This window comes from Arachis hypogaea, chromosome 19, assembly GCF_003086295.3.
Source record: "Arachis hypogaea cultivar Tifrunner chromosome 19, arahy.Tifrunner.gnm2.J5K5, whole genome shotgun sequence".
NCBI classification, from domain to species: Eukaryota; Viridiplantae; Streptophyta; class Magnoliopsida; order Fabales; family Fabaceae; genus Arachis; species Arachis hypogaea.
The window spans coordinates 85933384-85950049 of NC_092054.1; the positions used below are offsets into that span (position 1 = coordinate 85933384).

The 16666-nt window shown below is 39.5% G+C and overlaps 1 non-coding gene across 1 annotated transcript; it reads right to left on the reverse strand.

Annotated features, from left to right (window-relative positions):
- Positions 1-8436: 8436 nt before the first annotated feature.
- On the reverse strand, positions 8437-8544 carry LOC112781408 (small nucleolar RNA R71). Its single transcript, XR_003192186.1, has one exon. It is a non-coding gene; the product is annotated as a small nucleolar RNA R71 (small nucleolar RNA).
- Positions 8545-16666: the final 8122 nt, after the last annotated feature.

Sequence of the window (16666 nt, forward strand, 5' to 3'; positions counted from 1 at the left end):
TGCAGACTTCGTAATCTTAGACACAGAAGGGGAAGGAAACAACTCAATCATTTTGGGGAGACCGTTTCTAGCCACAACAAGAACCACGATTGACGTGGAGAAGGGAGAAATGACCTTCAGGGTGCATAATGAACAAATGGTAATCAATGTCTTCAAATCAATGCAACACCCCTCAGAGCAAGAGAACTACGTGAATGTGGATATGATAGAAGGGCTGGTAGAAGAAATGTTTGAAGAAGACTATTTGGAGCATCAGGAAGAACAAGGAGAGGAAGTGGTAGAAATATCTATTGAAGACAAGAAAGAGGATAAACCAAAATAGGAGTTGAAGCCTCTCCCTCCTCACCTCAAGTATGTGTTTCTTGGGGAAGCCGAGGCACTGCCAGTTATCATAAATTCCTCCTTGAACATGGATGAAGAAGCAAGGTTGATTAAGGTATTAAAAGCTCACAAAACAGCTTTGGGGTGGACAATTGAGGACATCAAAGGCATCAGCCCTGCTATTTGTATGCACAAAATATTATTGAAGGAAGAATCAAAACCTGTGGTTCAACCTCAAAGAAGACTCAACCCAACCATGAAAGAGGTGGTTCAAAAAGAAGTGATGAAGCTATGGAATGCGGGGATAATTTTCCCAATCTCAGACAGTTCTTGGGTGAGTCTGGTACAAGTTGTGCCAAAAAAGGGAGGAATGACAGTCATCACCAATGAGAAGAATGAATTGATCCCCACTCGGACAGTGACTGGGTGGAGAATGTGTATAGACTACAGGAGATTGAATGATGCAACAAGAAAAGATCATTTCCCTCTACCCTTCATTGATCAAATGTTAGAAAGACTAGCAGGCCATGCTTACTATTGTTTCCTAGATGGGTACTCTGGATACAATCAAATAGTGGTGGACCCCAAGGATCAAGAGAAGACATCCTTCACATGCCCATTTGGAGTTTTCGCCTATAGGAGGATGCCCTTTGGGCTGTGCAACGCAGCAGCCACTTTTCAAAGGTGCATGCTTTCCATCTTTTCTGATATGGTGGAAAAATTCTTAGAAGTCTTCATGGATGATTTTTCTGTTTTCGAAAATTCATTTAACACTTGCTTGCATAACTTAACTCTTGTTTTGAAAAGATGCCAAGAAACTAATTTAGTGTTGAATTGGGAAAAATGCCATTTCATGGTTCCGGAAGGAATAGTTCTTGGGCATAAAGTGTCATGTAAAGGTATAGAAGTTGATAAAGCTAAAATAGAAGTTATTGAAAAACTCCCTATACCTGTTAATGTGAAAGTAGTAAGGAGTTTTCTTGGGCATGCTGGGTTCTACAGAAGGTTCATCAAAGATTTTTCAAAAATAGCAAAACCATTGAGCAAATTACTAATGAATGATACTCCCTTCATCTTTGATGACACTTGTAAACATGCCTTTGAAACTCTCAAGAGAAAGCTCATTACAGCACCAATCATCACACCTCCTGATTGGAATTTACCTTTTGAACTTATGTGCGATGCAAGTAACCTTGCTATTGGTGCTGTACTGGGGCAAAAGAAAGACAAATTGCATTATGTCATATATTATGCTAGCAAGGTGTTGAATGAAACACAGAAAAATTATACCACCACTGAAAAAGAACTGTTAGCAATTGTATATGCATTTGATAAGTTTAGACAATACTTGATCGGTTCAAAAGTTATAGTGTACACTGACCATTCTGCTCTCAAGTATTTAATGTCTAAACAGGATTCAAAGCCAAGGCTTATTAGGTGGGTGTTGCTGCTACAAGAATTTGATATTGAAGTTAGGGATAGAAAGGGAAGTGAAAATCAAGTAGCAGATCATCTATCAAGAGTGCCACAAGAAGCCAAGCAAGATAAACCACAGCAAGTAAATGAGAACTTCCCTGATGAACACTTATTCCAAGTTCAACAAACACCTTGGTTTGCGAACATAGCAAACTATAAGGTAGGAAAGAAGATACCTCAAGAATTTTCCAAGCAACAAACGAAAAAACTGATCAATGAAGCAAGGAAATTCTTGTGGGATGAACCCTTCCTATTCAAGAGATGTTCTGATGGAATGATTAGGAGGTGTGTTCCTGAAAATGAAGTGAAGGACATATTGTGGCATTGCCATGGCTCAGCATATGGTGGACACTTTGGATCAGAAAGAACAGCTGCAAAGGTACTACAGAGTGGATTTTATTGGCCAACTATGTTTAAGGATGCCAGAGAGTTCGTTCACCAATGCAATGAATGTCAAAGAGCTGGAGGATTGACAAAAAGAAATGAGATGCCTCAAAATTTCATCTTGGAAGTAGAGCTATTTGACCTATGGGGCATTGATTTCATGGGACCTTTTCCCCCTTCCTACTCGTTCAGATATATCTTGGTTGCAGTTGAGTATGTCTCAAAGTGGGTGGAAGCCATAGCCACAACCACCTGTGATGCACAGATTGTCCTCCAATTCCTTAAGAAGCACATCTTCACAAGATATGGAGTACCCAAGGGTCTTGTTAGTGATGGTGGTGGTCACTTTTGCAGCAAACAAATGGAAAAACTCCTCCATAAATATGGAGTGATCCACAAAGTAGCCACACCATACTACCCTCAAACCAATGGCCAGGCTGAATTAGCAAATAGGGAGTTGAAGAAGATCTTAGAAAAGACAGTGGGAAGCACAAGAAAAGATTGGGCGAGGAAGCTAGAAGATGCACTTTGGGCATACAGGACAGCTTTCAAAACTCCCATTGGAAAGTCACCCTTTCAGCTATTGTATGGAAAATCATGCCACCTTCCTGTAGAGCTTGAACACAGAGCTTTTTGGGCCACTAAAATCCTCAACCTTGACTCCCAAGCTGCGGGAGAGAAAAGGTTGCTACAACTGAATGAGCTGGATGAATTCAGGCTAGAAGCTTATGAGAGTGCTAAGATATACAAGGAAAGAGTTAAGAGGTGGCATGATAAGAAAATCATAAAGAAGGAGTTCAAGCCAGGACAGCAAGTGCTCTTGTATAACTCAAGGCTCAAGATCTTCCCTGGCAAGCTCAAGTCCAAATGGACAGGTCCGTATCTAGTAACAAAAGTCTTTCCTTATGGAGGTCTTGAGCTGCTAGATGAGGCCACACAGAGCCACTTCACAGCAAATGGACATAGAGCAAAGCCTTATTTAGGAGACCAATGGGACAAGGAAAAGGAAGTTCAGTACCTGAGCTGAACAAACACAGAGAATGTCAAGCTAGTGACATTAAAAGAGCGCTTATTGGGAGGCAACCCAATCTGAGGTAGTTTTCTTTTCATAGCCTTTTCAATAAAAATGTCGAATGATTGGTATGCATTGCAAGAAGCTAAGTTTGGTGTTGCACAACAAAACAATTTAAGGGATAATGAAGGACTCTAAGTTTGGTGTTCCACCAAAACATCATTTAAAAGCACATTCTCACTTCTTGCGTAATACTAGCTCCAGGCAATCAAACAGATCATTCAACTACTTAATTGCTCTCTAGTTTAACCCCATAACCTTTAGCAAGAGCACAAGATTTTACACATAGTAACTTGTTGCATCAGAGGAAGTGGCAAGGAACTAAATTTGGTGTTCCCACACCAAATTAAATCCAAAAGCCGCACTCAATTTATGCATACTAATCAGTCACCCAAAGGGCTTGGACAGCAAGCAACTTTTGAGAATTGTGCAGGAAACTAACCACAAATTGAAGACATTACGCACCATGACGCAAAAAGGGAACAACAGAAAGGAAGACAAAAGAACTTCAAACCAATAGGTTGTATCTATACTTAACTTCTGCTGTTGAGAAATGCTATGATTTATATCTTGCTAAAGTGTTCAGCTAGTACAAGTAAAATTTTTTTTTAAGCTAGTCTAAGTGTGTGCTTGTGTGGTTACTTTCACTTAACTAATGCATGCCTTGTCCCCTGCATCTTTTTAATTCAATAAAAGAAATGTTTGAAACATGAAGTAAGATGGTTCATTGTTAGCTAGAAGTCAAATAATAGTAAGTGGTGGCATATATGTGTGATTGTGTGGCAACTCACTATCAGTGAATAAAAGGAATAGATTGTTCTCTCTTTAAGAAGAAAGCAGCTCACTGTCTATGAATCTCAATCAAATAAAAGTCCTTGTGTGAAAAGAAAAACAAAAAGAGAAAAGAAAAAGCCAAAAATGGCAACAGAACAAAAGAAAAATAAAAAGAAACAAAGCTAGACACCAATAGCTTGAACCTTAGAATATATGCCTGTGGTGTCTTTGTATTGGGATCTGCTTGGATTATTAAGTTCTTTGGAGTGCGTCAACACTTGGTGACTTGGGTTAACTAACCCGGGATCATCAACTGAAAGTCCACTATCAAGAGCAACCTAACTACAAGGCATTTAGTAACCCAAAGAGGTACTGGGCATCAATGTTCTAAGAAGGAATGTGAGCCAAGTGTCTATAGTGAATAATGTGTCAAGCATAAGTAAAGAAAAGAGCTTGTTACACATGACACTGAACTAAAGCTTATAGAAAAATAGTAACCAAGGACAAAGGAATAATGAGAGGTCATAGCAGTGTATTGCTTGATGCTTAAAGGAAACTTTCTAGGCCTAATTGTCAATAAAAAGTGGATAAGTTACATATCTGCATAAAACCCCATGAACTACCAATAATATTCTGCTAACATGAGCATTCTCTTTTGTTTTCATTCTTTCTTCTTAATAATTCATTTCTTGCTTGGGGACAAGCACGCTTTAAGTTTGGTGTTGTGATGACAAGTCATCTTAGCCTAGTTTCACTAGCCTTTTTCTTTTGTTTTCATTTAGTTTTATGCACTTTCTTGCATTATAAATTAGCCATTTGAATTGGAATTGCTTGGTTTCCTTAAATCAATCAACCACCTTTTAATTGATACAAAATCATGAGGTTCAAGCCAACTTTAGTTGATAATTAATTGATTTATAAACCTTGTGAATTTTGTGATACTTTGATTGGTTGTTTTGATTACTTGTAGGTGAAGAAAGGAAACAAAAGGTGTGCCAACATTATGGAAGAAGGTTGCAAGAATGGGTTTGAGAAAATGGAATTCACGTTTGAGCTAACGTTTGCCTCAAACGTCAACTCAAACGTGAGTAGCAGTTGAAGAACACCCTGGGGAAAAGCCAACGTTTGCGCCAACGTTTGCCTCAAACGTTGAGGTCAAACGTTGGCTGAAGAATGAAGCTCCTGGAAAGCAACGTTTGAGCCAACGTTTGCCTCAAACGTGAGGTCAAACGTTGGCTCCAAAAGAGAAGGGAATTGAAGCTCCTGGGAAGGCAACGTTTGCGCCAATGTTTGCCTCAAACGTGAGGTCAAATGTTGGCGCCAAAGAGAAGAGAAATGGCATCCCTGGAGGCAGCAACGTTTGAGCCAATGTTTGCCTCAAACGTGAGGTCAAACGTTGGCTCCAAAAAGAAGAAAGTTGGAGCTCCTGGGCACAGCAACGTTTGAGCCAACGTTTGACTCAAACGTGAGGTCAAACGTTGGCACCAAACAGCATGAAGGGGCATACTTCAAACAAGAATAACTTGAGTTGTAGATGTCCAATTGAGGTGATTCCAAGTGGGTTAGAAAGCTGACATTCAGAGCTTTCCAACCATATATAATAGTCTCTATTGGGCACAAAATTGGCAACGCGACAAGAGGACAAAGTAGCCCCCAAGAAGCATACAAGAAGGGAGGTCCACGTTTGAGCTCACGTTTGACCTCAAACGTTGAGCCAAACGTGGAAGACAGCACATGGCCTAGCTGCATAATGCCTCACTCAAGTAACGTTTGAGTCAACGTTTGCCTCAAACGTTGGCTCAAACGTGAATGGTTCATGGCCTGGTTCACTAATGGATTTCCTTCCAACACCAAGAGCAATCAACAGAGGCCACTATCAACCCAATTCCATCAAGGCTAAAGGCCCAATTCAAGGCTTAATGATCATTTGAAGAAAGTGTATAAATAGCTTAGGATTTGAAGTTTATGGGAAGCTTCCCTTTTTGTTTTTCAGAATAGCTTTCTTTTCAGTTTTGCTCAGAGTTCACTTTATTTTTCTTAGCATTGTTGTTTAATTCAAGAGAATTTGGGAGGAGAATTGATCTCTCTTCTTCCTTGTTCTTGCCCAGCACTCTTTACTTTTCTTGTCTTGGATTTTGGGTAGAGAATTGAAGAAATTCTGTTTCAATCTCACCTTGGGATCTTGTTTAATTTTCTGCTTAATTAAATTTCAGTTTCGGTTCATTGCTTTTCATCTACTTTCTTTGCAATTTACAATTTCGTTTGCAATTGTTCTTGTTGGATCTAGGAAGGCATTGAGATCTAGACTTGGTTTTTTAGCCTCTTGGGTCCTGAGGTCCGAATTTCCCATTTCCCATTCCCTGTTTTGCTCATTTACAATTCTGTTTCTAGATCTGATTCAATCCAAGTGTTCTTCTATTCCTCTGCTTGTTGCAAATTTTACATTTCCTTGTTTAATTTCTGCAAATCCAATTCCCACTCCCCTTTATAATTCAAGCCATTTACATTCCTTGCACTTTAAGATTCTGCAATTTACATTTCTTGCGTTCTAAGTTTCTGCCAATTTAATTCCTTGTTCTTTAAGATTCAGCACTTTTATTTTTCGTTCCCTTTAATTTTCTGCAATCTACCCCTCTCCCTTTACTTTTCATGCAATTTAATTTCTGTTAATCACAAATCACTCAACCAACACTTGATTCGCTTGACTAAATCAACCACTAAACTAAAATTGCTCAATCCTTCAATCCCTGTGGGAACGACCTCACTCATGTGAGTTATTATTACTTGATGCAACCCGGTGCACTTGCCGGTGAGTTTTGTGTCGGATCGTTTTCCGCTCATCAATATCAATCATGCATGCATTCATTGTTTTGATTCAAAATTTTCATGCATTGAGTCTTTTTGTTGTTTTTCTCTCTCATCATAAAAATTCAAAAATAAAAAAAAATATCTTTCCCTTTTTCTCTCATCAAATTCGAAAATTTGGATTGACTTTTTCAAAAATTTTTAAAATCAAATTGTTTCTCATGAGTCAAATCAAATTTTCAATTTGAAAATCTTATCTTTTTCAAAAATCAAATCTTTTTCAAAATTCTTAGTTATTTTCGAAAATTCCAAAAATATTTTTTCTTCAAAAATCTTTTTCTTAATTTTACATCATATTTTCGAAAATAACATAATCAATTAATGTTTTGATTCAAACATTTCATGTTTGTTACTTGCTTTTTAAGAAAGATTCAAACTTTAAGTTCTAGAATTATATCTTATGATTTCTTGTGAATCAAGTCATTAATTGTGATTTTAAAAATCATATCTTTTTCAAAAAACTAACTTCTATCATATCTTTTCAAAAATATCTTCTTATCTTACCTTTTTCAAAAAAATTGGTTTCAAAATATCTTTTCTAACCTCCTAACTTCTTATCTTTTCAAAATTTGTTTCAACTAACTAACTAACTTTTTGTTTGTTTCTTAACTTTTTCAAAACTACCTAACTAACTCTCTCTCTCTAATTTTCGAAAATATCTTCCCTCTTTTTCAAAAAGTTCTTTTTAATTAACTAATTATTCTTATTTTTATTTTTGATTTTAAAAAAAATTTCGAAAAAAATACTAACCTTTTTCAAAAACTATTTTCGAAAATCACTAACTCTTTTTCAAAAATTATTTTCGAAAATTCTCCCTCTCCCATCTTATTCTATTTATTTATTCATCTACTAACATCTCATCTCACATCTCTACCCTCCTCACAGTTGTGTTTCTTCCATTCCATTACATTCTTTATCTCCCTCTTTTCTTTCACTCACAAAGAAATCCCTATACTGTGGTATAAAGGATTTCTATTATTATTATTTTTCTGTGCCCTCTTCTTTGTCATATGAGCAGGAGCAAGGACAAGAACATTCTTGTGGAAGCAGATCCAGAACCTGAAAGGACTCTGAAAAGGAAACTAAGAGAAGCTAAAATACAACAATCCAGAGATAACCTTTCAGAAATTTTCGAACAGGAAGAGGAGATGGCAGCCGAAAATAATAATAATGTAAGGAAGATGCTTGGTGACTTTACTGCACCTAATTCCAATTTACATGGAAGAAGCATCTCCATCCCTGCCATTGGAGCAAACAACTTTGAGCTGAAACCTCAATTAGTTTCTCTGATGCAGCAAAACTGCAAGTTTCATGGACTTCCATCTGAAGATCCTTTTCAGTTCTAAACTGAATTCTTGCAGATATGTGATACTGTTAAGACTAATGGAGTAGATCCTGAAGTCTACATGCTCATGCTTTTCGCTTTTGCTGTAAGAGACAGAGCTAGATTATGGTTGGATTCTCAACCCAAAGACAGCCTGAACTCTTGGGATAAGCTGGTCACGGCTTTCTTAGCCAAGTACTTTCCTCCTCAAAAGCTGAGCAAGCTTAGAGCTGATGTTCAAACCTTCAGACAGAAAGAAGGTGAATCCCTCTATGAAGCTTAGGAAAGATACAAACAGTTGACCAAAAAGTGTCCTTCTGACATGCTTTCAGAATGGACCATCCTGAATATATTCTATGATGGTTTATCTGAGCTATCAAAGATGTCACTGGACACTTCTGCAGGTGGATCCATTCACCTAAAGAAAACGACTGCAGAAGCTCAAGAACTCATTGACATGGTTGCTAATAACCAGTTCATGTACACTTTTGAAAGGAATCCTGTGAGTAATGGGACGCCTATGAAGAAGGGAGTTCTTGAAGTTGATACTCTGAATGCCATATTGGCTCAGAATAAAATATTGACTCAGCAAGTCAATATGATCTCTCAGAGTCTGCATGGAATGCAAGCTGCATCCAACAGTACTCAAGAGGCTTCTTATGCAGAAGAAGCTTATGATCCTGAGAACCCTGCAATAGCAGAGGTAAATTATTTAGGTGAACCTTATGGAAACACCTATAACTCATCATGGAGAAATCATCCAAATTTCTCATGGAAGGATCAAAAGCCTCAACAAGGCTTTAATAATGGTGGAAGAAACAGGTTTAACAATAATAAACCTTTTCCATCATCCACTCAGCAACAAACAGATAACTCTGAACAAAATGCTTCTAATTTAGCAAATCTAGTCTCTGATCTATCTAAGGCCACTGTGAGTTTCATGAATGAAACCAGGTCTTCCATTAAGAAATTTGGAAGCACAAGTGGGCCAGCTGAGTAAAAGGATCACTGAAATCCCTCCAAGTACTCTCCCAAGCAATACAGAAGAGAATCCAAAAGGAGAATGCAAGGCCATTGACAGAAGCACCATGGCCGAACCCAATGAGGGAGAGGAGGACGTGAATCCCAAGGAGGAAGACCTCCTGGGATGTCCAGTGATCAATAAGGAGCTTCCCTCTGAGGAACCAAAGGACTCTGAGGCTCATCTAGAGACCATAGAGATTCCATTGAACCTCCTTATGCCCTTCATGAGCTCTGATGAGTATTCCTCTTCTGAAGAGAATGAGGATGTTACTGAAGAGCAAACTGCCAAGTTTCTTGGTGCAATCATGAAGCTGAATGCCAAATTATTTGGCATTGATAGTTGGGAAGTTGAACCTCCCTTGTTCATCAATGAACTAAGTGATCTGGATCAACTGACATTGCCTCAGAAGAGACAGGATCCTGGAAAGTTCATAATACCCTGTACCATAGGCACCATGATCTTTAAGGCTCTGTGTGACCTTGGTTCAGGGATAAACCTCATGCCCCTCTCTGTAATTGAGAAACTGGTAATCTATGGGGTGCAAACTGCTAAAATCTCATTAGAAATGGTAGACAATTCAAGAAAACAGGCATATGGACAAGTAGAGGACGTGTTAGTAAAGGTTGAAGGCCTTTACATCCCTGCTGATTTCATAGTCCTGAATACTGGAAAGGAAGAGGATGACTCCATCATCCTAGGAAGACCTTTCCTAGCCACAGCAAGAGCTGTGATTTATGTTGACAGAGGTGAACTAGTCCTTCAATGGTATGAAGACTCCCTTGTGTTTAAAACTCAAGGATCTCCCTCTGCAACCATGGAGAGGAAGCATGAAAAGCTTCTCTCAAAGCAGAGTCAACCCAAGCCCCCACAGTCAAACTCTAAGTTTGGTGTTGGGAGGCCACAACCAAACTCTAAGTTTGGTGTTGAACTCCCATATCCAAACTCTAAGTTTGATGTTGGAGAGTTTCAACAATGCTCTGCACATCTGTGAGGCTCCATGAGAGCCCACTGTCAAGCTATTGACATTAAAGAAGCGCTTGTTGGGAGGCAACCCAATTTTTATTTATCTAACTATATTTTTCTTATTTATATGTCTTTGTACGTTCATGATCATGTGGAGTCACAAAATAAATATAAAAATTGAAAACGGAATCAAAAACAGCAGAAGAAAAATCACACCCTGGAGGAGCATCTGTCTGGCGTTCAGCGCCAGAACAGAGCATGGTTCTGGCGCTGAACGCCCAAAATGGGTAGCTTCTGGGCGCTGAACGCCAGAACAGGCATGGTTCTGGCGTTCAACGCCAGAAATGGCACACAAATGGGCGTTGAACGCCCAAAATGGCCACCAACCTGGCGCTGAACGCCCAGAGTTGTTTACAAGGGCATTTTACATGCCTAATGGGTGCAGGGATGTAAATCCTTGACACCTCAGGATCTGTGGACTCCACAGGATCATCTCAGGATCTGTGGACCCCACAGGATCATCTCAGGATCTGTGGACCCCACAGGATCCACTCAGGATCTGTGGACCCCACAGGATCCCCACCTACCTCCACTCACTTCTTCTCACCACTCTCTTTCACACAACCCCATAAACACTCTTCCCAAAAACCCTTCACCAATCACCTCAAACTCTCTTCCCCATCACCTCTTCACCACTCACATCCATCCACTCTTCCCCATAAACCTACCTCATAAACTCCACCTACCTTCAAAATTCAAAACCAATTTTCCACCCAAACCCACCCATATGGCCGAAACCTTCCCCCCCTCCCTTCCCTATATAAAGCTCTCCATTCTTCATCAAATTCACACAACACACCCCTCTACACCCTTCTTGGCCGAAATACTCCCCACTCTCCCTCTCCTCCATTTCTTCTTCTTCTTCATTTATTCTTTCTTTTATTGCTCGAGGGCGAGCAAAATTCTAAGTTTGGTGTGGTAAAAGCATAAGCTTTTTCTTTTTCCATTACCATTGATGGCACCTAAGACCGGAGAATCCTCTAGAAAGGGGAAAGGGAAGACAAAAGCTTCCACATCCGAGTCATGGGAGATGGAAAGGTTCATCTCCAAAGCCCATCAAGACCACTTCTATGATGTTGTGGCCAAGAAGAAGGTGATCCCCGAGGTCCCTTTCAAACTCAAAAGAAATGAGTATCCGGAGATCCGACATGAAATTCAAAGAAGAGGTTGGGAAGTTCTAACAAATCCCATCCAACAAGTCGGCATCCTAATGGTTCAAGAGTTCTATGCCAATACATGGATCACCAAGAACCATGATCAAAGTAAGAACCCGGATCCAAAGAATTATGTTACAATGGTTCGGGGGAAATACTTAGATTTTAGTCCGGAGAATGTGAGGTTGGCGTTTAACTTGCCCATGATGCAAGGAGATCAACGCCCCTACACTAGAAGGGTCAACTTTAATCAAAGGTTGGACCAAGTCCTTATGGACATATGTGTAGAAGGAGCTCAATGGAAGATTGACTCCAAAGGCAAGCCGGTTCAACTAAGAAGATTGGACCTCAAGCCTGTGGCTAGAAGATGGTTGGAGTTCATTCAAATGCTCAATCATTCCCACCAGCAACCGGTCTAAAGTTACTATAGACCGGGCCATCATGATCCATAGCATCATGATTGGAGAAGAGGTGGAAGTTCATGAGATTATACCTCAGGAACTCTACAAGATGGCTGACAAGTCCTCCGCTATGGCAAGGTTAGCCTTTCCTCACCTCATCTGCCACCTATGCAATTCGGCTGGGATTGACATAGAGGGAGATATCCTCATTAAAGAGGACAAGCCCATCACTAAGAAGAAGATGGAGCAAGCAAGAGAGCCCATTCATGGAGCTCAAGAGGCGTATGAAGCTCATCACCATGAGATCCCAGAAATGCCTCAAATGCACTTTCCTCCACAAAACTATTGGGAGCGAATCAACACCTCCCTAGGAGAATTGAGTTCCAATATGGGACAACTAAGGGTGGAACATCAAGAGCACTCCATCATGCTTCATGAAATAAGAGAAGATCAAAAAGCAATGAGGGAGGAGCAACAAAGACAAGGAAGAGACATAGAAGAGCTCAAGGACATCATTGGTTCCTCAAGAAGGAAATGCCACCATCACTAAGGTGGATTCATTCCTTGTTCTTATTTCTTCTGTTTTTCATTTTCTATGTTATGTGCTTATCTATGTTTGTGTCTTCATTACATGATCATTAGTGGTTAGTAACTTTGTCTTAAAGTTATGAATGTCCTATGAATCCATCACCTCTCTTAAATGAAAAATGTTTTAAATCAAAAGAACAAGAAGTACATGAGTTTCGAATTTATCCTTGAACTTAGCTTAATTATATGGATGTGGTGACAATGCTTCTTGTTTTCTGAATGTATGCTTGAACAGTGCATATGTCTTTTGAAGTTGTTGTTTAAGAATGTTAAATATGTTGGCTCTTGAAAGAATGATGACTAGGAGACATGTTATTAGATAATCTGAAAAATCATAAAAATGATTCTTGAAGCAAGAAAAAGCAGCAAAGAACAAAGCTTGCAGAAAAAAAAAATAGGCGAAAAAAAATAAAAAGAAAAAGAAAAAGCAAGCAGAAAAAGCCAAAAGCTCTTAAAACCAAGAGGCAAGAGCAAAAAAAAAGCCAATAACCCTTAAAACCAAAAGGCAAGGGCAAATAAAGAGGATCCCAAGGCTTTGAGCATCAGTGGATAGGAGGGCCTAAAGGAATAAAATCCTGGTCTAAGCGGCTAAACCAAGCTGTCCCTAACCATGTGCTTGTGGCGTGTAGGTGTCAAGTGAAAACTTGAGACTGAGCGGTTAAAGTCAAGGTCCAAAGCAAAAAAAAAAAAGAGTGTGCTTAAGAACCCTGGACACCTCTAATTGGGGACTTTAGCAAAGCTGAGTCACAATCTGAAAATGTTCACCCAATTATGTGTCTGTGGCATTTATGTATCCGGTGGTAATACTGGAAAACAAAGTGCTTAGGGCCACGGCCAAGACTCATGAAATAGCTGTGTTCAAGAATCATCATACTGAACTAGGAGAATCAATAACACTATCTGAACTCTGAGTTCCTATAGATGCCAATCATTTTGAACCTCAATGGATAAAGTGAGATGCCAAAACTATTCAAGAGGCAAAAAGCTATAAGTCCCGCTCATTTGATTGAAGCTATGTTTCATTGATAGTTTGGAATTTATAGTATATTCTCTTCTTTTTATCCTATTTGATTTTCAGTTGCTTGGGGACAAGCAACAATTTAAGTTTGGTGTTGTGATGAGCGGATAATTTATACGCTTTTTGACATTGTTTTTAGTATGTTTTTAGTAGGATCTAGTTACTTTTAGGGATGTTTTCATTAGTTTTTATGTTAAATTCACATTTCTGGACTTTACTATAAGTTTGTGTATTTTTCTGTGATTTCAGGTATTTTCTGGCTGAAATTGAGGGACTTGAGCAAAAATCAGATTCAGAGGTTGAAGAAGGACTGCTGATGCTGTTGGATTCTGACCTCCCTGCACTCAAAGTGGATTTTCTGGAGCTACAGAACTCGAAATGGCGCTCTTCCAATTGCGTTGGAAAGTAGACATCCAGGGCTTTCCAGCAATATATAATAGTTCATACTTTGCTCGAGAATAGATGACGTAAAGTGGCGTTCAACACCAGCTCTCTGCCCAATTCTGGAGTTCAGCGCCAGAAATGGATCAAGAACCAGAGTTGAACGCCAGAAATGGATCAAAACCTGGCGTTCAACTCCACAAACGACCTCTGCACGTGCAACACTCAAGCTCAGCCCAAGCACACACCAAGTGGGCCCCGGAAGTGGATTTATGCATCAATTACTTACTCATGTAAACCCTAGTAGCTAGATTATTATAAATAGGACCTTTTACTATTGTATTAGGTATCTTTGAACGCATAGTTCTTAGACCATGGGGGCTGGCCTCTCGGCCATGCCTGGACCTTTCACTTATGTAATTTTAATGGTAGAGTTTCTACACTCCATAGATTAAGGTGTGGAGCTCTACTGTTCCTCAAAGATTAATGCAAAGTATTACTGTTTTCTATTCAATTCATCTTATTTCGCTTCTAAGATATTCATTCGTACTTCAACCTGAATGTGATGAACGTGACAATCATCATCATTCCCTATGAACGCGTGCCTGACAACCACTTCCGTTCTACCTTAGACTGAATGAGTATCTCTTAGATCTCCTAACCAGAATCTTCGTGGTGTAAGCTAGAATGATGGCGGCATTCAAGAGAATCCGGAAGGTCTAAACCTTGTCTGTGGTATTCCGAGTAGGATTCAATGAATGAATGACTGTGACGAGCTCCAAACTCGCGATTGCAGGGCGTTAGTGACAGACGCAAAAGGATAGTAAATCCTATTCCAACATGATCGAGAACCGACAGATGAATAGCCGTGCCGTGACAGGGTGCGTTGATCATTTTCACTGAGAGGATAAGATGAAGCCATTGACAAAGGTGATGCCTCCAGACGATTAGTTGTGCCGTGACAGGGCATTGGATCATTTTCCCGAGAGATGACCGAAAGTAGCCGTTGACAATGGTGATGTATCACATAAAGCCAGCCATGGAAAGGAGTAAGACTGACTGGATGAAGATAGCAGGAAAGCAGAGGTTCAGAGGAATGAAAAGCATCTCCATTCGCTTATCTGAAATTCCTACCAATGATTTACATAGGTACCTCTATCCCTATTCTATTAATTATTATTCGAAAACACCATTATCAATTTATATCTGCCTAACTGAGATTTGCAATGTGACCATAGCTTGCTTCATACCAACAATCTCCGTGGAATTCGACCCTTACTCACGTAAGGTATTACTTGGACGACCCAGTGCACTTGCTGGTTAGTTACACGGAGTTGTGAACCATGGTCTTGGCATCATGTTTTTGGCGTCATTACCAGGGAAAGAAAGAGCGATGAATTTTACATAATTAAAGTGTAATCACGATTCCGCGTACCAAGTGTCACTAACGTTGTCGACAACTCTCACTTCTTACGCTAGCTCCCACGTTAACCAAGTTAACGTGGAAGTTAACGTTGTGTGTTGCATCCTTAGGCCAACGTTAGTGACAATGTTGAATGTCACTAACGTTGGCTTCTCTTCCCCCTTTAATGTTAGAGGCCACGTTAACGAGGTTAACGTGGGCTCTAACGTGGCCACTCATGAGTGTTTGCCAACGTTAGTGACAATGTTAAGTGTCACTAACGTTGGCTCAACTTTCCTTCTCCACATTAGAGTGCACGTTAACATAGTTAACGTGACTCTTAACGTGGGCAATGATGGCTTTGAGAGTGTTATTGGCAATCACTTTTCTCATTAACCTTGCAAGTTACCTCCCTTTCCTTGCTTCCTTTGGTCCTGAAATCAAGCAACAGAGTGCATCAAAGTTCTAGTCCAAGTCATGGGTAATGCAGCATACAATTTGTCACTAAATTCATGCAAAATCCTCATGAAATAATGTAAAATGCACAATGTGTGCTTGAATCAAGGTGTAGGTAAATATCTACCCAAAACTAGCTTATTTCCTAAAGAAATGCATGAAACTACCCTAAAAACAGTAAAGAAAAGGTCAGTGAAACTGGCCAAGATGCCCTGGCATCAATTACTTTGTGTATGAATGCATTTACATGATTGAGGCCATCATTTCAATAGTCACTTTTCCCAAACGGCCTTAACCCTTATATCTACCATTGCTACCAAATTTTGAGCCCATGATAACCCCCTTTTGTTCTTAAATAGAGCACATCAACAACCCCAAGCGAAAAATAATGAATGACCCTAGATTTGGATCCATGATTAGCCTAGGTAAGTGGAGGTGTATATCATTCAAATGGGAGGATGTACTTGGGAACTTGGGTAGATGTAAAGGTGTGTATTTGTAATTGAAATTGAAAATTCTGGGATTTGGGAACATACTCATATATTGAATGATTGAACCATATGCATTGAAACCTTTGTACATGAAACCCCAAGAAAAAAGGGGACCAAAAAAAAAGAGAAAGCAATGAAAGGGGACAAAAATGCCCCAAGACAAAGTAATAATAACAATGCATATGGGATGTGAATTGGAAAGAATGCATGAGTATACAAAAAGTGAAACCCATGGGTAGCTAGGAGATAAACCACTATTTCATGGTTTATCTTGTGCTCAATTGAGTGGTTTTTATCAACTCTTTACCCACTTATTCATACTAATCGCATGTTTTACGTTTTCCTTCCTGATTTTGTGCTATGATTGAAAACATGTTTCTTTGGCCTTTAAATTACTAACTTTAATCCTCTCTTATTATCATTCGATGCCTTTAAACATGTGTGTTAAGTGATTTCAGAGATTACAGGGCAGGAATGGCTCAGAGCATGGAAAGGAAGGATGCAAAAGTGGA